This window comes from Grus americana, chromosome 1 (assembly GCF_028858705.1).
Source record: "Grus americana isolate bGruAme1 chromosome 1, bGruAme1.mat, whole genome shotgun sequence".
Lineage (NCBI taxonomy): Eukaryota > Metazoa > Chordata > Aves > Gruiformes > Gruidae > Grus > Grus americana.
In genome coordinates, this window is record NC_072852.1 from 115166128 (window position 1) to 115187538 (window position 21411).

At 40.9% G+C, this 21411-nt stretch overlaps 1 long non-coding RNA gene across 3 annotated transcripts in view; it reads right to left on the minus strand.

Annotated features, from left to right (window-relative positions):
* Positions 1 to 17622, minus strand: part of LOC129201611 (uncharacterized) — a 36291-nt gene extending 18669 nt beyond the window's left edge. The window contains exons 1-3 of one of the 3 annotated variants that reach the window (XR_008575449.1): positions 12208 to 13790; positions 3432 to 3540; positions 2350 to 2448 (exon numbers count right to left, since the gene is read on the minus strand). This is a non-coding gene — a long non-coding RNA (uncharacterized LOC129201611). Of the gene's footprint in view, positions 1 to 2349; positions 2449 to 3431; positions 3541 to 12207; positions 13791 to 17327 lie in introns of those variants that run through there. The other 2 variants (XR_008575450.1, XR_008575448.1) reach the window with 2 other exon arrangements.
* Positions 17623 to 21411: the final 3789 nt, after the last annotated feature.

The following is a 21411-nucleotide window of genomic DNA, read 5'->3' on the forward strand; positions in this document are numbered from 1 at the left end:
GGTGAGCAATAAAATATTCCCAGCATCAGCACTGGATCCAAGCTTTTATAGACAATTAGAGGATCAAATAGTTACAAGGAGCAAGACATTTTCAAAGACTGCCTGTGAATAGCTACTAGAGATATACCTCGCTATGAGGAAACACAGGCATTTCTACAAATAAACAAATAGGAATAAGTTGCAGACTTCTTTGTGAAACCCAGAGCAAACTAATCCTGCCAAAGCCATCTACAGCACTAAACAAATGTCTTCTTTCCTTTTTTTAATACCTTATTTTGGACTTCATCTCCTTAATGTTTAACATTGGAATGAAGTACTTACTTATTAAGGGGAAGGGCCTCAATTGTATCATTTTCTTTAAAACACTCAGCTTTTTTCCTTGATGAAGTAAAGAAATGTAAACCCTCTATTCCACTTTCTCCTCCTCTTTAGAAAGTAAAAAAATTAAGCTAAGCAATGGAAGATATTTTCCAAGCGGCACCACCTAGGTCTTTAGCAAGTTTGTCAGGCAACGTACTAGCTCTCATATTGACTCTGTGTTTCATATGTGTTCATGTTGCTGTTGGACACACCAAGTTACTCCCTGAATCCACTGGGATGCCATTTTTACTTCTTTTTTGATCGGAAAAATTTATGCATTTTCCATGGCAATGATGAGTAAAATGCTTCATAGATTAGATTAGGAGGGTGTTTCATAGCCATAAAGAGGTGCCTCTCCACGCTCTCTACCATACTTACATAATTCAGAAATACCAGTTCAACAATCTGTTCTAGTCTAAGTCTTACAATGCGCCTGTCACAGTGGTATTTATAGCTTGGCATCACTCAGACCTTTTGGATCTGTGGGAAGGATTATTTCTTTCTGTAAAGAAAGTGAGTTGGGCAAATATATCTTTGCCACAAGGTCAACAACAGAAAAAATCTGGGCAACCTGGGTGACAAAGTTATTTTGTAAGTTTGGGTCATGCTGCCCACGTAGTTTAGCTAAAAAAACATGGGGAGACATTTTCAAAAGTAATGAATCATTTTCCTTGGCTAAAATGTTTCATCTTGGCATTTCCCAAAACAATTTCTTTTTCACATTAGTCTCCAACAAACAACTCCAAATCATATTCAAAGATGTGATGCTTAATCTCTGTCCTCCTCAACAGGCAGAGTTTACAAAGACTCTGAATGGTTCTGTAGCGCAACGCAAAAAGCCCTGCTGCAGCGAGTCCAAGATTTCTTGCCATATCTCGCAGAAGCCCAAGGGCACGGCATATCAGAACCGCTCTCTGACCCTCCAGCACGGAGGCTTCCGCATCAGACAGACACCCTTATCTGTCCTGCCACTGCGTAAAACAGCGCTGTGTGCACCTGGGGGCTGACCCAAGGCAGTGAAAGGTGCTCCAGCGAAAGAAGGCTCTGCTCACCTCACTTCTTGCACCGCCGCGTGACCCTGCAGGGAGTACCCTCTGCCACCTCTCTGCTCTCCACCAGACCACCGCGCTGGTCGAGGCACTTGAGACTGACTGTGTGAGATCAGAGGGAGCAAGCGGGCTGAGCCTCGTCACCTCGGCTAATGCACTGCAGAACGGGAGCCCTAAGCCAGACCAGCAGGGACGGTACGGGAGTTTTTACTGGATTAAAACAGGAGTGGAATGACCTAAGCAATAAAAATGCAACTGTATAAGCAGCGCTAAGATATCTGGCTAGCGGTACACATTAGTGAGACGATGTTTTAAACATCTAAGCAATAAGTACGTGCATTGTGTAAAGTGTCACCTCTGCAGGGGCAAGGGGGGAACAACACCTTTTTCAGAAGTTGTCTCTTCATTATCTAAAATCCATTACAGGATATAGCATCTGAAAGTCGTGAATAAAGGTTAATCCCTGACAACTGTAAATGGAAGTTTTCAGGTTCTCCTTTTTAACTTTGCAGGCCTTGAAGGCTCTGATTTAAACACAAGAACCACAGCTAATGATGACCAAACCTGAGGTGCTGCCTGCAATGACACATGTACAATTTTAGTTTCACACTAAGAAATGTGAGATTTTGGTGGGGTTATTTTAAAATGAAATGATATCATAGCTTTTGAGGTCTGAAAGTTTCCTACCATTTGTCAGTTTAATAAACTGAAGATTTTAATAGAGATCTTTTAACAACACATGCTGTACTCTAAAGGTGTGAATATTTCCTAACTAGCCAAGTTTACATACGACTCACACAGGAAACTCATAGGTTTCTTTGTAGCCTGACAGTGAAATTTAGCTATAACTGAGTAATATTAATAAAAAATAATCTTTAGGACATCTGCTCTGCACACTGAAAGCCTTGGGTCATGCTTTAGAAGAAAAAAACATAAGTACCTTAAATTAGAGTTCTAATTCCTTATTTAGGATGAACAATTCTTCAAAGATCCTAAATGTCCACAAATCCCAAGACAGTTTGCTGGCTGTCTCACACTCCTGAAAGACAAATCTCCTTTCAGAGGGGCCTTGATATAAAATTAAATCAATATTTCAGAAGCCTCAATATATAATTAAATTCTAATTTTATGTTGCATTAAGGGCATTGTAAGAGCGATCTTCTTGGTACTGAAAAGGAAGTATTATGAAAGAAAAATATAAAAAAAAAAAAAAAGAGCAGCTAAGCCTTCCAAATGCATAATTTGAGAAAAGACTCCATCTACCTTCATAGATCTGTTGTTAGTGCACGTTTCATCTAATACAGTAATAACCAATAAGATATATGCTATAAAAAATATATGCTTCTTCCATATTACAACCCAAACTCTGTGGTGTGGATGGTAGATGATACCCACCAAGGGGGAAAACATTGGAATTTGATCAGAATTTTAAATTTCTATAGAAAACAGTGTATAAGAAACACAGCATTTCACCAGTACAAAAACACCGTGAACTTAGAATCATAGAATCATAGAACAGTTTGGGTTGGAAGGGACCTCAAAGACCATCTAGTTCCAACCCCCCTGCCATGGGCAGGGACACCCTCCACTAGACCAGGTTGCCCAAAGCCCCATCCAACCTGGCCTTGAACACTTCCAGGGATGGGGCCTCCACAGCTTCTCTGGGCAACCTGTTCCAGTACCTCACTACTCTAACAGTAAATAATTTCTTTCTAACATCTAATCTAAATCGACCCTCCTTCAGCTTGAACCCATTACCCCTTGTCCTGTCTACTTAATTTTTTAGAGCCATTTTCCTCTTTGACCCATCATAAACAGCGCACTGCTGCAGCATGAGTAGGTTCAGAGGGGCCTCAGCACAGCGCACTAACGTATATGAAAAGGCGGTAACTGCTGATTAACAACTTGCAGAGTTGATGAAGAAATCAAGGACAGAAATAATGCTGCTAGCTCCGTTTCACTGGCAGAAAACCCAGGTGCAAAGAGAGAGTGGATGGCACAGACATTACACCATTCGCCCACCTCGGAGCCTTCGCGTCCGGGAAGGCTGAGCACGCTGGCGGCAGCTCGGCTCTGCGTGGGTCCTGCCCCGATGGACACCGTCAGCACCCTCGCTCCATTTCTGCTGTATCTCAGATGAAAAAAGAACAAGTCATAATCCTGGTACCAGGCCTGAAAAACCTCAGCCTAGGAAATGACTAAAGTAGATGCTTCAAATGGAAGCTGTTAGACCGAGTCACTCAATAGTTATTGCTAGCAACAGCAACAATAACTTTTTTGGTAGGGTGGCTGAGGAGGGACAACAGTATGATTTATTGGCACTTATGTTTTATACATAAAAGTGTGTAATTTTAATGATTTTCTTATTTTTATTGCCTGAGGCGCTTAAGATATATAACCTAATTTTTCATACCACATCAGAACTAAGAAAACATATTTCAAAATTTTACAGAGTAATCAAGCTGGGATCTATGAGTTATCAACAAAATGCCAGCTGAAAGAAATCCATCAGCTTTAAAATATGTTTTCTATTTAGCTAGGCGAACCAAGTGCCTCTGGAAAAAAAAAAAATCATTCAGTTTGCAATCAGAGTTCATGATGAAACTGAACTTTCTTTTCAATTCCCTTGGAAATTTGGAATTGCACTATTTTTTCCCTGGACAAGCACTGCAGCTAACAGACCCCTGGTTTTGCTCACATTGTGATCAGTAAGTGGGTAAGCAGAAACAGCAAGCACAAGTTGTTTTCATTTTGGTCACCCTCTGTCACCAAGGCGTTGAAAGTTCAGGTGAATTTCTATCTACATTTAGAGACATTTAGGCAACTAACATCTTGGAAGACTTGTCTATCTGTCACTGCCAGGGAAATATTGGCCGTAGAAAACACCACCGATGAACATGCCGGACGGTGGAAACAGCATTTCTCTCAGAACAAGAGGTGAATGGCAAAGGAGATATGGTCAAGAGTGAAAGTATCCAGGATTTGTCTCAAGGAAGATGTCACATAGCTGAAATTCAGACTAAACAAATAAAACTGTCTACTTTAGCCCTGAGATTTTAGATCTGTGGGGCTCCTCTGATATCTGGGATAGGGTTACACTAACCACCATATGCTTTGAAAATATGCATTTGTCTAGAGCCTCTTTGGGAAATAAAAAAGAAAAACTCAAACAGAACTTAGTGGCACCTGTTGCTGCCCTTATCCAACATTATCTGTTTGTTTCATCCCGCAACTTTCTCTTAGACTACCAAGCAACCACCCGAGTTAAATTTCCCAGTGAGGTTTCAAAGCAGGTTTTAACCATCTCTTCTGCCTTTTAACACTGTGGGTGTCTGGCTTAATATTCATATTTCTGGTGCTGGCTGCAGTCGGAGATGACTAGTCCCTCAGCACAGGTCTCCTAAGGGAGGGAGACTGCTGCTGGAACAGAGGACGGACGCAGCTCTCATCACAGCCCTGTTCCCCCTCACATCCTCTCCCCTTTTTTGCTCCATGGCTCAAACCCCTGCGGAGGGAAGAGCCACCTCGCAGCCCAGCCAGCAGGGCAGAGGCCAAGACAGTGGTCTCAGGGTGGGAGAAGTGCCAGTGACTGCCCTCCGACTGAAGACTGGGTCAGACCAACCTCTTCCCATGCTTTGCTCTGTGCTCTGGGCACAGGGCGGGAGCAGGTGGTGGGAACTTGCTCTTCCAGACACTCTGTTTTAAAAAATAGTCAGCAGAGACTGCATTTTGTGTTGGACACCGTCACTGCGAGCAAGGTATGTCCAGAGGATGCCCACCCAGCCAGGGTCCTCCTCACCACCCTCTGCCATCCTGTTCAGATGTGCAGCGTGGGAACTGTCAGCTTAATGAAGGAGGCATCCTGATTTGAGATGGGCAGCTGGGAGGGAGGGGTGGATAATTCTGATGTACTTTGGAGTCTTATATCCCACTAAGCCCCATTTAGGGCATGCAAGTAATTGTTTTAAAGCTGGTCCTACATGCTAGTGTTTCATATTTAACAGTTCTCTTACTACATTTCCAAAAGAAATATGAGCCTTGCTTGAAAAGGGAGGGATTTCAGATATACCAGGGAAGGACTTGCTTTTCAAATGTCTTAAAGGCAGCTGTGCAGTCCAAGTGGAGGCTTTGGCAGAAGTCTGAGTGCGGTGGTAATACTGCCCAATCCAGACTTTTTTTCTTTAATGGAAAATGATGGAAAGTCCTGCTTTAACAGGATTCAGACACTGGGTCTTGGAAACAGGCTTTGGTAACCAAAATAAAAAGGATCTCAGAAACTTTAATGGCCTCCTTCACTAAAGCCTGGCCAAGTACTCGCATTTAATAATCGAAGCTATCAGTTTACTTTAACACAATGGATTTAAATCTACTCTCCAGTACAGACACAAAATCCCCTTGGCTTCGCTGTCTGTAGCCAGAATTGGGTGCAATGTATTTGTAAAAAATGAGAGACAGTGACGTTAACTAAAGTAATTTTGACATTATGGTTAGAAGATGAGGTGGCAGCTGATAATCCTCACATCCTAGCACCAACGTGGTGTTTATAGGTGTCAACGAAATCACTGTGACCTCAGGTAGCTGACAGGGTCCCCCGTGTAGCTGAATGAGCTGCATGGAAAGAGCCCACATCTATCCCCAGCTGTTCCCATGAAACCCCATGAGCTTCCTGAGAGTCGAGCTAGACCTCACCATAGGCCCAATATGTCCTACTAGGTAAACTCAGAATTTGGCCCAGGAAAGTTTGGATCTTGATCCCAAACATTTTAGAGAACATCTCTACTGCCGTATTATAAAATTAAAAATATTTTAAATTTCTAGTTGAAGGAAAATACGTAAATTTTCATTAGAACAGCTGTTTCAAATTATTTTTAGAGAGAAACATTACAACTCAAGCATGTATTACATGTATTACGCTTACAGCAAACTGGATCATTGAATGCAATGGGCTGTATAAAAGGGGCTGCAGCATCATGGCCTGGTGAGAGATGATGTCCCTCATCTGCGTCCTCACCTCCAGAAAGTCCTCAGATCACCAAGATCTATTCTGTTAAAGAGCTCCATACACTATGCTTAAAACACACCTTCAAAAATATTTGTTTCTAAATTAAAATACACATGCATATAGCTTTCAATCTTCACTTACTCTGCCAGGCCTCGCTTGCTTAGCTCTCAAATGTAGAAAGACCACCACCGTGCCCAGGAAAAGAAGCTGACAAGGAAATTTACTGGAATGTAAAAAGTCCCTCTGTCCACTAAAACAGAGGGATTGGAACAAACAGGCAAAAACCAGATGTGGATTCATCTGTTCTTTCCAGCCATGGACAGCTGGCTGTTGAATTAATGCTCTTTTTACTTATGAATTAACTAGCTTTATACAACCTTCCTTTGAAACTTGTAGAGCACCAGTGTGTTACGTACTGTAAATTTGGTAGATGGGAGGTTTGTCTATGTCTGCGGTAGCTAACAGGTTAAAGTAAAGCGGAGATACCCATTTAAAAGCTGCAGTAGAAGAAAAGAACATTTCTGGAGGAATAGCTTATCAGATCGGCTTTTTCCCACAAAAAGCACCAGACATTCTCTGTCTCCGATACGCAGCCCTGGTTTTCTGCACAGCCTTCGCTTACTGGATTACCACAAAATAAAATATGCTATTTTGTGTTAAGTGTGTGGTAACTACATGGAAGATGTATTGGAAGCCATGATTGCTATTACACAGTAACTTGTGGTATCGGTACAATATTGCTCTATGAGATAATAGCAGGGGGCAAAGAGCTGCCTTGTGAGGAGGCTTGGACAAATACAGCGGTCTGACCAGCTGCTTAAGATTTCGGCCCATGTCATTATCACTCTGTCAGTACTAGATCAATACTATTGGCACCCGGGTAATTGCACCACTTTATTTTCAAATACTACAAAGGCAAAAGAAGGTTATAAAATATTCTAAAGGGCAAAATTAACCCTGGCCCAAAAATCCACCATGAGCCATGTGAAATGCTTGTGTCCCAATTTAAGTCAGGGTCTCTTGTGACCTGACTGAGAATTGCCCTCTCTCTTGCAAAGTTTAAAAGTGCATCAAGGAGGCCATGTATTTTGTTTTGTTCACACTGAGTACCGTTCATATTATGGCATCAGAGAACTTCAGTTTAACCAGCAAATGATGAATTATGAGAAGGCAAAGGAAAGCATGGAAAAAGAAGAGAAGCAGCAAAAGCAGAAGGGACCAGATCTTTGTCCAGTGTAAATCAACAGTGACCCAAGGATTCACGCGGAATTTCGCTGCATCACCCTCGCCGGTCCACTGCATTTAATCACTTTCATTCAGGACTAGTTACATTTGTAGAAATCTGACAGATTAACCTGTTGTTCCTATAATTATTCTTGAAAGTATCTCTTGTTCATGGTAATAACTCAGCTTTTAATAACAGAAATAAAAGGGTTATCTTTCCTAAACCACAAAAATGGAAGTTATGCAATATTATGATTCCACTTTAGGCAAATAAGGACTCTGAAATACAGCAGTGTGTACCCATCACTAAAGTTAACACCAGATTTTCAGAGGAGCTGGCTTGTAAAAAAGAAGGAAATTTCCACCCTGCAGAGAATTACATCATTTTGACAATTGTTACTGCACTGGAACAACACAAGTTTTTTCTCCATCTCTCTCTCCCTCCCACTTGTCTCTGTGTTTAATGTAAATAGAAATGTTCTGAAACATTTCAACCATTTAAAAAAAATCAAAAAACCCAAATCCACATAATTTTATTTCCATGAGTTCAATGTGGAACTACATCTTTTTGAGCTGCTCCAGTGCCGTGTGGGACTTGCCGCTCCAGTGCTTCACATCCCTGGTTTCATTCGTGAAAGAAGCACGTTATGGACAAGTGACATGATACCGATCGAAGGAGACCCACGATCGCTGGCCAAACTGAGCCACTGACAGAAATGCGGCTGTATTTCTCAGCAAAACGTCTGGTTCTGATACCCTTTTCACACAAAGCTGCAGCTTGTCCCACGAAGACCCCTACTGTGACCGACGAATCTAATTATGCAGAAGGACTGGGACTCACCTAATTTTATCTTTCCTAAAAGCCAGTTTCCTAGCCTCACTCTGTAATCAGAGAAAAGACTTGGATACCTTCAGAGAGTGGTTTAGTTACAGTCAAGAGAGATTAATGTGTCAAATATGGGGTGCCAGGATCTGGTCCAGAGACACGTTTATCCACGGCGCTATCCTTAGCAGGAGGGCGGGAACTTGCACCAGCAGCCCCGGTACCTATAGTCAGACTACCCCACAGTACAGGCTGATACAAACTGGTGTCAGAGAGAAATCATAACAGGAATCTCTATGACCCTGTGCTTAAATAAATACACTTGTCCCTCAATTTTTCTAAGGTCTCATAAAAGCAGAAACTGATTCAACATGGCCCGGGACAAGCTGTTTCCTGCAGTTCTGCAGGAGATGCGCATGGAGCATTTCAGGGAGAGCGCAGGCTCCCAGGGCTGCCAAGCGCAATGCCTGGTCCCCCTCTGCAATCGATGGAGAGAATTGGGGTACTTCAGAGGGTAGTTCGGAAAAACTAGCCAGCTAGCTAAATTAGGTGCTTAGAGCTGATTTGGGAGCTTTATGCAATATGTAAACACCAATGCGGTAGGTGGCTTGGAAGTGCAAGTAGAGCCATTTGAAAACTACTCAGAAAAATTATATTCCTAATAGAAACCGCTTTGGCTTAAAGTGTGGACATGCTGATTTACATCAAAGAGAAAGGTCTTCTTTCATGTAGGAGGAAGGATGGCTGTAGTGAATGCAACTTTTCTTACACCATACCTGTTGAGGCCTATTAAAGTGCTTCATAAGAATGAGTCTCATAAAATAAAAGAGGATTACAATAACTAACATGGCTAGCTCAATGAGATTTTTCCAAAAGGAAGTAAAATCAGGATGTGTAGATTAAATCCTAATAATAAAAGATACTGTTTTCTTAGGTTGTTCTGATTAGAATACAAAGAAAACAGCCTAGATTAGGTTACTTATTATTATACAAACAAAGTTCTAATAAAAAGCTGGGAAAATATAGATATATAAAAATATCCTTCCAAAAGGTTTCATTTGTGTTTTTATGATCCACCAAATCACTCTCATTATGAAATAAAATCTAAAAAATAAAAGCTGTGAGAGGTTGAAGGAGCTACCAAAGTTTCTCAAATGATTAATTAACAACTCCCTCTCTAATCCCTGCTGTGCAAGTCAATCACATTTCTTTTACATAAACTTCAGTTCAGTCGCTTAGTTTGTTTAACCTTACAAATAGGAGAGTAGCCCTGGACAAGCCTTTTTTTCCCCTCTCCTGTCCCCTCACAACATAACGAGTTCCATTCTCCCTGTCACACTCTCTCCCTGAAATTCTTGTTGCTGATTAGCAAAGAAGTGGAAATCACTATTATAAAAATAATTATTAATAAAACTCCAGATTTTTCTTCTCTTCTTTTTTTCCTTCTTTTTTTTTTTTTTTTTGGTGATGGCAACACAGGGGTGCCATAACCTGGTTTCCTTCTCTTTAGAAGAGAACATGAATGCACATGCACATCTACACTTGGTCACTGCCAGGTATCAAATATCTATCTGCTCCCATAGCAAAAAGAAAATGATCCACAAAACTGTACAACTACTTCTTGTTGCCAAGTGGGTAAGGTAAATCATCACTAAAGATAAACATCACTTATCTCCACACTCCAAGTAAGGGAGTAAATTTGATTCCACGTCAAGACATAACCAGGCACTGAGATACAGAATCGCTTGAATAAATTGCCAGAGTAAAGTTTAAAACCAAGTTTGATTCCCCCCTTTGCCCACATTGACCCAAAAATTCAAATCACTGTTTAAAAAAAAGTCTTCTACATGTCCATCCTAAATTTTCTTTATGGTCACTTTTGGTCTTCTGCCAGTGGTTAAAAGGGTCCTTTTCCCTCCTTACCCCTTACTTCTCCAGTACTAGCTTCCTCCCCGCCGTTGTTCCCCCAGCCGGGCTGCCCCAGGACATATCTGCACGACAGACGCAGGCTGGGCCCTCTCGCAGCACATGTGGAGTCCAGAGCAAAAGCACAGTGGGATCCCCCCTCCCTGACCGTGCAGTTTGTTCTCATTCTGCAGGCGGTGCCGCCGCAGCAGCCCCGCATGCCGCTTACGCTAAGAGATCCCATCAAGGTCTCCGCATTGTATTCCCCTGTGAAGTGTAGCTATTTCCTAGACCCTCCCTCCTCTTCATTCTCCCCTTCGCCCTTCTCTGCACCCAGTGCAGTACAAAGTCATTTTCCTTCAACATCAGTGATCAGATCTGTCACCAACGCTTTGTCCATCAGCACCAACGCTTCCCTGTGGGTGCTGGAATATTTCCTTGTATCTGAAAAAGCAGTTACATCCTTGGAGGTTTTTTGTAAGGGATATATCACATTAGCATCTTACAGCCATTCTACAACTGGGTATGATTTAGGCAATTCCTGGGAATTGCTAGGGACTGCCTGATTTTCACAGAGAAATGGGACTGTACAATATCTGTTGCAACATGCATCATGACAGAAAGGGCAGCTCACCTTCATTTACGGAGCAGAAACAATGAGAGGACAGTGAGAAAACACTGCTGGTGAAGTTGTTTGTGCTGTCAGAGGAACATCATGCTGGCACACCCCAGGGGTGTTAAGCGAGGAGCCAAAGCCTGAACGAACCCAGCTAGTGACGCCTAAAGACACGAGCGCCGATCCGTCTTTCCCCAGGCTCAAACACCCAAAGCTGCACTTGAGTGTACAGCTCCTACACCAAAGACGCCAGGTGCTTACACTGGTGAACTTGCAACCAGTTACTACGCTCCAGCATCCGAGTCCACCTGCATTTCAAAGAGGGGTTTGGAGACTACTCCTGTGCAGAAGGAGATACTACCAAAGACATCAACAGTGTGGTGAGCCACATGGCCCTGTGGATGCCAGGATTAATCTTGCCCTTTACCACAGATATCTTTTGAAAGTTTTAAAATATACTTCTTGAGATTGCATTCAATCTTCAATTTTGTACAAACATTTGATGGGTTTCATCTTTCTTCCTTTGCTGTTGAACTTAGAGAATATATAAGTGTTAGTCATCACTTAATGAATTTCAGCCTGACTTGGACACGAAAATATTAACTGCTTTGGTTAAATATAATTCATTAAGCTGGTAGGAATATTTCAGTATATTTTAAATATTCTATTACAGTGTACAGAGAAACGTAGATGATCTGTACAAAGAAATGCAAATTCCTATTACTTACAACAAAATGTGAACATTTCTAAGAAGGCTCCTTCTTACTGACTGAACAGTTATCATCTCATTCATTTCAAAAAAAGTAGAGAGCTTTGTCTTACTATAAAAGATTACACAGCTTTATTCAAGGAATATTTTTGTAAAATGAGAGCACCAAATAAACTGCTTACCAGGTGAAGCAAATATGAATATTCTCCATGTGTAAGAAGTAACAGATCAAGCCTAAATAGCACCTTCCCTATTTTCAATGGAGAAGAAAATGTTTTACTCAAATATTTATAGTATCTACCAAAAATTTTGTGTTTCAGAAAAAGATACTGTACTGTTGTCATTCATGTCATCAGCCTAGACTAAATATTTTAGAAATCCATGCTGCTATTTACATTTAAGCAAATTCCCCCTTGATTTAACCTACTTAATGAATTTCCTTTTTGAAATACCCATGATGTACAAAGAAGGAACAGCCTAAATGAAAGTTAAAAACCAAAACAAAATGAACATACTTACTTGGAACAAATCAGTCACTATGGTTATACTATCCTCTTCATCTGTGACATCCATATCACTGGTCTCCAGACTTTGCAAAATATAGCTATTAAAATCATCTGTCGTGTCTCTGACACATCTGTCGTCATGTTATCAGACAGAATAGCTCACACACCCATGAAAAGTGCTCACAACTCCCCAGTGACTTTTGCCTCAGACAAAAATGTGCATGGTAAAGGTTTGCATGGGTAAATAAATAAAAGCACTGATTTTGAGTAGGAATGAAAACAGAAATTACACATAGAAACTGTAGACATTCCACTTGAATAAACAGTGCTTTGGACCATTGCTATTCAATATCCCAAGATTAGTATAGCCAGTTATCTCTGTGTAATAGGAAACAACATCAGCATTGCGTAAGTGAAGCGAAAAGATTGTAATGCTCACTTTAAAAAGGGTTTCCATGGAAAATGCGGGAAACAATTTCCTCATAAACTGACATGCTGGAAAGAAGCTGGAAACACTATACATAAATAGAATATATAATAAAGTACCAGCACCCCTGTGGCTTTAAAGACAAAAAGACTCAAAAAATGAGAATTCATGTTTTGATAGAATCTGTAGAACTTAGGAGGGGATGGATGTTACCACAGCAACAGAGAAGCTGACATATATCTAAATCATAAGCATGATTTTGCAGTCAGAGACAACTGTGTGAGAGCTGTAGATGGAGAAGGTAAAACAAATGCCATCAGTGGTATGATTTCAGATTTACAAGAAAGTTTATGTGAAATACTCATTTGTTGTGCCAATTTATGACATTCTTTTTTCACAACAACTAGCATATTCTATTCCACTAGTGTCTTTGCTGATACTTCATGATATGAATTATGATTCACTGTGAGTGTACCAGCATGGAAATTCTTGAGAGTAAGAACATTTTACTTGTAGAGTAAGAAGACAATATAGGCCTTGCTGCCCCCTCCTTTTTCTTGGCACTCAGGAACTGGTAAAATATTTGATTGCTGCTGCTACATTTTCTTCCTCCTTCCTTCCTCAAGGACAAGCTGTCTGCTTGGACAGAAATGGGACTCATTTAAAAATTGGAATCTCAGATAAGTGAACTGGTCAAAAATGCTAAAAGCTCAGACCATATGATCAGATGTGCACAAATGTCTGTGCCTTTGCTCTGTTTTAGTAGAACAGAAATAATTTTACTGACCTTCAATAGCCTTTGGACCTAGATCATGTATTATTATTGTTTTAATGCTCACACTTGTGCGTGTACTTTAGGTGTTGAACGGTATGTCAATACTCCGACTGAACACTTTGTCCCTTGTATCCCAACAGCAGCCTGATGCAGTTGCTCCTGCTTTGAGTAGGAAGTTGGACTAGACAGACTCCAGAGATCCCTGCCACCATGAATTATTTCATGGGTCTATGATTGATTAAAAAAAAAAAAAAAAGGCAGAGGTATATATTTATTTTTGTGTGTTCTAGCTGGCCAGGTATTGCAATTTAACCTGGCAGGCAGCTAAAACAATCACTCAGCCATTTGCTCACTCCTCCCCACAGTGGGAAAAGAAAATAAAAAGGTAAAACTCATGGGCTGAGATAAGGACAGTTTAATAGGACAGAAAAGGAGGAGGAGGAGGAGGAGGAGGAGGAGGAGGAGGAGGAGGAGGAGGAGGAGGAAGAAGAAGAAAGAAGAAGAAGAAGAAGAAGAAGAAGAAGAAGAAGAAGAAGAAGAAGAAGAAGAAGAAGAAGAAGAAGAAGAAGAAGAAGAAGATGATCATAATCATCATATACAAAACAAGTGATGCACAGCACAATTGCTCACCACCTGGAGCCAATGCTCAGCTAGTTCCTGAGCCATGCTGCCTCCCGGCCAACTCCCAGTTATATACTGAGCATGACATCATTTGGCCAGTTTGGGTCAGCTGTATTGGCTCTATCCCCTCCCAGCTTCTGGGGTGCCCCTCATCTCCTCATTGGCAGGCCACCGTGAGAAGTTGAAAAGTAAAGTCCTTGACTACTTGGCAACAACTAAAAACATAAGTGTGTTATCAACATTATTCTCATACTAAATCCAAAACACAGCACCAGACCAGCTGCTAGGAAGAAAATTAATTCTATCCCAGCTGAAACCAGGACACCAAGGATGAGGTATCAATTCATTATTTCAGTGCTGCATTACATGTAAGGCTATCTCTAGATTTGCTTGTTTCTGTTACCTCCACTGTCACATTTTCTTAGAACAACATAGCACTGTGCATTAGTTACTTCAGTTGGGACATAAGGGACAACGTGACTACTTATATAAGGACATCCAAATCCACACTGTGGACCACTTCCACAAAGAGTTTATATCCGTGCTGTTTTGGTGAGTGAGAGCATTAGTTATACGGATTTGGCATGTCATTTGGCACCATTTTCCAGTGTTGATGTGGGGTGAGAGCCCTTGCAATGGCCGTAGAATGAGCAAAAAAATGAGAAAGCAAGCAAAGCAGATCAGACACACAGCAGTAAGAGGATTAGAAGTCTTTTCTCATGGATAGGTTGAGGAGTACAAAGATTAAAGAAGCTTTTATTACTTTTTTGATGGAATTCTTGTAGGAAAACTGTTAAAAGGAATGATTAGTAGGAACAAATCTGAATGAATAAGTCTCCATTTGTTAAGCAAGTGCCAAGGAATATTTTGAATGAATATTCCAATGCTAGGGGGAAAAAAATAAGATGATGGTACAAAGGATTCACTTTGCTTTGGAGGAACATAGGTAATTGGGAGAGAGAGTAGGAAAACAAGTGATTCAGGGGACATAGTATGAAAAATGTTCATACATGGGAAGGAAATGGAAGCAGAGGGCAAAAGCAAGGAGAAAACACCAAGCCAGGCATTTCATCATAGAAGGTTATCAGGTTTGTCAAGCATGATTTCCCCTTTTTGAATCTGTGCTGACTACTCCTGGTGACTTTCTTGCCCTTCATGTGCCTGGAAATGGTTTCCAGGATAAATTGCTCCATCGCCTTCCCAGGGACTGAGGTGAAGCTGACCAGCCTGCTGTTCCCTGGGTCTTCCTTGCACTTTGTGAAGATAGGAGTGACATTTGCTTTCCTCCAGTCCTCAGACACCTCTCCCAGTCACCAGTTGTCATTCAAAGATTATCAAGAGTGGTCTCTTGATGACATCAACCAGCTCTCTCAATACTTGTGGGTGCACCCCATCAGGACCCATAGATTTATGTATGATCCTGACCTGATCCTCTTCCACCAAGGGAAACTCCTCCTTGGTCTAGATTATCCCCCTGGTCTCTGGGTTTCGTGAAGGCCGGTCTTGCTAGTAAAGACTGATGTGAAGAAGGTATTTGGTACCTCAGCTTCTTCCGTGTCCTGTGTCAACAGGTCCCCCACCTCACTCAGCAGCAGGCTCACAATTTCACTAGCCTTCCTTTTGTCACCTGTGCACTTACAGTGTCCCTTCTTACTGCCTTTGACATTCCTGACCACATTCAACCCTGGTTGCTTTTCCTAACCCCATTTCTACACGCTTAGACAGTATCTCTGTATTCCTGCCAGGTTACCTCTCCCTTCTTGCACCTTCTCTACACTTTCTTCTTATCTTTGAATTTTGCCAGGAGCTCCTTGTTCATCCATACAGGTGTCTTGGTATTTTTGCCCAACATCCTGCTTGTTGGGATGGACTGCTATTCAATTGATTCATGCTTAGTGATATAGCACCTTTTTAAGAAGGTAAACCTATAATCATAATATGAAAACATGTTTCAGTTGTGAGAGTAATAAATGCACACATTTATCATTCTGCATGTATGGTCTGTAAAATCTTAAAAGGTAACAAATAACAAATATTTCATACTGTTTTAAACAGAGCTACGTGAAAAATATAAACTTCCATTCTGCAGGCAGTAGTGCAACTTTTTTCATTCAAAACCAGAACAGATGATTAAATATTTTCTTCTGCCTGAAACTTTTGTGACTATTTTAACTCAAAAACTCTCTGCAGTATCACATATCTCATGGGAACTGTCCTTCGGTGAATTATACCCAAACTCTTAGCGATCTGTAATCCTGTTTGGTACAGCACAGCTGTGTGATCTTGGCACAGTTTTACTGAGAAAATTGTTGTTAAGGTGTGAGAACGTACATGAACCAAAGCTGCGCAAGATAAGCAAAGTAAAAATCTAGAGAGAGGGTAGTTGTTGAAATCGTAATAGTTAGCAGCTTGCAGATTCAAGAGGAGAAACGCTGGCACGGAAAGGTGTAAAACCTCAAGGAAAAAAAAGAGCAGAGAATGGAACAGAGCAATTCCCTGCCTCTGTGGATCAGCTGTCAGCCTCCCCGCCATGGCCAACACATGAGTGTCTCATGGGGGAGCTGAGCATGTTAGTGCTCGGGGTAGCAGCTGAACGGCACGGCTATCTGCTCTGCACGTTATCCGATAAATAACTGCTTGGTGTTCTCATGCAGTGTGTATCCTGCTTGCAGAGCCACTCTGCACAGAGGAAAAGATGCTTGAACGCCACAAACTCCTCACGTTTGTCATTATCTAGAGTCATCTCCCTTGACATGAGCCTCTGATGTCTGCAGGTGGATTTTAGGAGGTGAAATCTCTCAAAAGAAGGAAATTCATTCCACAGGGGAAAACAGCAGGATCTTTTACCCTTTGCTCTTATCATACAGTATAGCACAGTGAGGAGATGCAGACTAATGTCAGACTGAATGCCTTCCAGTTTGAGGAGTCAATCCAAATGATCAAAATGTCTTATTTCAATTTTCCCACTGGGGAATAGAAAACAATAATAAAATTGAAATTTTTGCACATAAAAGTACAATTTCACAATTACTACACATTCAATGAAGAAAAATTTGTGGAAAATATTAGATCAGCTCTAATTTCAGTTTCAGCTCAAAAATTCTTGCAAAAGTGAATCTCTTTTTCTTCCAATGACAATACTGCAAACATTTTCAGGAAGCGGTGAGAAAGCTGCTGAGCTGTACAATGGTTCAGCCAAGAAAGATTTAATATGGCCCAATTAAATGTATTTCTTTTAGCAAAGAACTGGGCTTGTTAACTCATTTTGAAACCAGTGTACAAACCACTCACAAGAGTTTTGTGTAAGTACCTCACTGTTCTCTACAGCTGCTGTACGAGACTGAAGCTACGTCCGTAAGATCGTCTCCCTGACCTGAAGCCAGTCTTTCCTCCACGCAGGCATGAGGCAGCAGCAGATCAGCGTTGGTCCCCATCACCTTCTGACGAGCTCTGCTCCAGCCCCAGCTTTTCCTGCTGGAGGAAGCTGTATCCTGCAGTTCCCCTCACGTGAAAGACCAGCCCTGCAAAATCCTGGTGCAGATGGAGCCCCAACCAGCCTCCCTTAGCGGCATGGGATGCTGTCGGGAGAGATTTCTCCTGCACAGGCCTCCGTGACATAACTGTATGAGGCCACCCTGTGCAAAGTACAAAAAAGATGTTTTGTAAAGCTGAAGTGAGTGGGCACAGCAAGTGAAAAAAAAAAAAAAAAGCTTATTGCTGAGTGGCGTAAGGCATTTTATGAGTCATTACCTCAGAAGGATTTTATTGTGGTTCTGGGAAATGAGGAACTGGGGGCTCATTTGTAAGGCTCCCAGAGCTGCAGGTGAGATGTTGCCTTCAATAAGTGGATTCATGAAAGTCCAAACTGGAGGATGGCACACTAAAACATAACTTGCTAAACTAGTAGATTAGCTTTTATATTGGTAAAGCAGTGCCCCAAGGAAATCTGAATGTTCTTTCGCTTTCTGTGAATGAATTACATCATTCATGTCAGAAGCTAATACTCGGTTAAACATTTTACTGAATATGGCTTTCTTATCCTGTGCTCACGAACAAAAGTCACTTGTTATAAGAAATACTAAAGATGCATCAGTAGCTTTTTTCTTTTTATTTTTAAACTCAGGAGTAATCTTAAATATCAAACACTTCCTCATTAAATCACTTTCATAATCTTGAGGGATGGGGTGAGAGGGCAGAAGATTAAAATCACCTTGTTGCACAAAGCTTATTACAATCTTACATTATTGGTACCCACAGTACAGGCTTGGGTGACTCATGTAATCAGTGCACACACATGCGGCACTAAGTTTTGCTACCAGCAGAAACCAGGGAAGGGAGGGAGGAAGCTCTTCCTTTGAGACAGTGCTATACTGAGGCAGCAATGACCCTCTGGAAAATCCCTAGTCCGTGAGCCACGATAGCTCAATTTGAATTGAATTTCCAATTTCAGAATTTCAAAGAGAAATTTCTTTCCGTACCACTCAGCAAAGGGGAGCGGTGGCAATCCTCACTGCCCTGTACATCCACCCCGAGCTACTCCCAGGACAACAGGGCAATGCATCATCCTCTGCATTCAGCCTCAGAGCTGGGGGCACTGAGTGGAGCTGGCGCGTGGGGCACTTCTGTGGAGGCAGAGTATGATCGGTGCCGACGCAACAGAAAAAAAGTCATCAGCAAGTCTTCTACAAGTTCTGCAGCCTTACTGTCAGATAGGGACCGTCAAAGGCGAAAGTCAAAAGAATTTCCATGAGAACTTCAAAAGACGTCTTCAGTGAACCAGGTCTTCTCCCTGTCAAATTTGAAGATTGTCCTCCAAATACTAGAGGTAGCAGAGTGCTACTTTCACACCGGTGGAAGAGCCCCTGTTTCTCTGGCCTACAAAACGGTTAAACCTTTGCCATCAAAACATTCAGCCTAAGGCAGAGAACAATCATGGAAAATTTCAGCCCAACCCATTAATGTTTGGCAAAGCCGTGACCAGCTTATAACAGAGGCTTGTAATTAGAGCGGGTCGGAACGTTCTCAACTAAATGAAATTTCATCGAAATATGCTGTTTCATCCAAGCCAAAACACTTTTCAGAGACATATCTGTTTCCACAAAGTTTTTGCTGGGAAAGCTGAGAGAGAAAGCGTGCTCACACGCTATATACTGAAGATTAGGTCACTAGTTTGGGATGTGAAAGAATCCAGTTTAGGGCCTGACTCACAGTGGTCTGCAATAAAAAACTGTGTTCTTCATCAGGAAAAGTAGGTACAGAGCATCCCAAATGCCGAGGTAGTGCCCTGGCTAGGCTATCTACAAGAAATGACGCATCATGAGAAACATGTTTCGATTATGATGTTCAAGAGATTTTACGTCTTCCAGTGCCACACAAAAAGTTATATTTTTAAACATGGTAAATTGACCGAAAAGAGAGCTGACCTGTTCCAGAAGTCTACACTTCTAAAGGAAAATGTTAGGGAATATTTAAACTTTTAAAGGTCCATTTAAATTGGCTCCAATTAAAGTTATCAGATACAATTCCTTTTACATGTTCCCCGTAATTTAAACAGAATGCTTTGCAACGACCATCATAACAGATTCAGAATTAATTCAGCCGCGCGCTCACAGAAGCATTGTACTCAACTTGTTATGCAGGGTGTCAACATCAGGCAAAGGTCCAGCTAAAGCCCTCCAAGGCTTCATGTTCTGGAAGAGGAAGGTGGAGGAGCTCCTGTATGTCTTTAAAGCGCTTTAAAGCATCAGTCACCAGCAAAACAAAAGAGCAAATTAGCTTCTTGCTGTACACAAGTTCCAGAGACTCTGCACAGAACAGAACACATCAGCAGAGCACCTATAGAAAACCAGGAAGTGCCACAACTCAGAGGGCTGCAAATGTAGAAGGGGAGCAAACCCTGCAAATTCTTATCAGTAAGTGCAGCTCTCTTAAAATCAAACCGGGCACACTTGAATGGATCAGTTTTTGTTTTTTTTTTTAAAAAAAGTCCATAAAAAATGTGCAAGAAAAGATTAATAGTACCAGGTGAAAAATCCTTACTTTTTTTATTCTTATGTTTTTCACATTATAGACATGTACATGAATTAGGGAATAATAAGAGAAAATATGTTTGCAATTAAAATGTATTTCATACTGTGGTAGGTCCTTCCAGCAATTACAGTGAGGTTTCAGGCCCACAAGTCTTTTCGAAATAAAGAAGGAGAGATCAGAAATTTTTATTTCTAAAGGTGCAAGCAGCAAGTCACTGCATTGCTGAGTTGAGCTGATGTAAACTTTGCTGTGACACACTATTACAGTGTCTTTAGCTTGTGCACTTATTTTATTTCCTAAAACATCACATTTTGTGCACATCTGCTCTTTTGAAAATTATCCAAAGGTTTTCTGACGTAAATGTTGGGTTTACAGCATTCACCGCCCCACTACATTACTGCACATGTCAGCAGAAAGGAGTCATCTGATACAGAAGACTGGGATCATACTTAGATAATTTAATGTAAAGAATAATACTAGCATTTTTTTAAGAACAAAATTTCTCACCTAGAAAGACTGGGTTCTTTATCTTTTTTTTAAATTCTTAGCATATCTTTCTCAAAAACATTTCATTACTGTTATTCAGAAAACAAAACCAAAACCCCCTCACCATTTCAAAGCAACAAATAAATACAGTATTCAAAATCTGGAACTCTGTTCTCAAACCATTGTGATTTGTGGCAATGTCCTCCTCCCTGAATAACAGAGACTTCAAAGCAGCCAAGATCCAAAGTTTCTTGTTAAAGTTTTGTGAGGTGAAGTTGGACTACATAACATATTTTTCCAGAGATTGAGGATTGTTAGTAGACATAAAGAGTACTGGAACAACGTTAATGAAAAATAAATTTTCTTAACAATTGCAAGAAAAAAATATGCATATTTTTCCGTTAACTCTTATGTTGCTACAATCAGGACAAAAAGAAAGGCAGACCATGATCACCTGATGATAACTAATAAATAGCCAGTTGTTACTGAATATAAACCAATTATATAGGATTAGCTACACTTTGTTTGGGGCTTAAAATTGTTTTCACTTTGTTATCAATTGTTATCAAGGACTTGCCCTGGCAAAGCTTTCATTGTTTTAACTGCTGTGGTATCAGGATACACATAAATGAATGAGGAGACAAAAGCAGAAAAACAGAAATGATAAACCATCACTCTCACTTACAATCATTTAAAAAAACTTCACAGTATTATTACACAATAAAAATGTCCAAATCGTGTCAATTTATGGCTCCACTGTTATCAGATTATTCTAGTATCAGTGTTTGAATTGCACATTATTTCTAAATATTTCCAAAGTCGCATGAAACAATGTGACACTTAAATGGAGTTTGCCACATAGACAAAATGAAGCTATA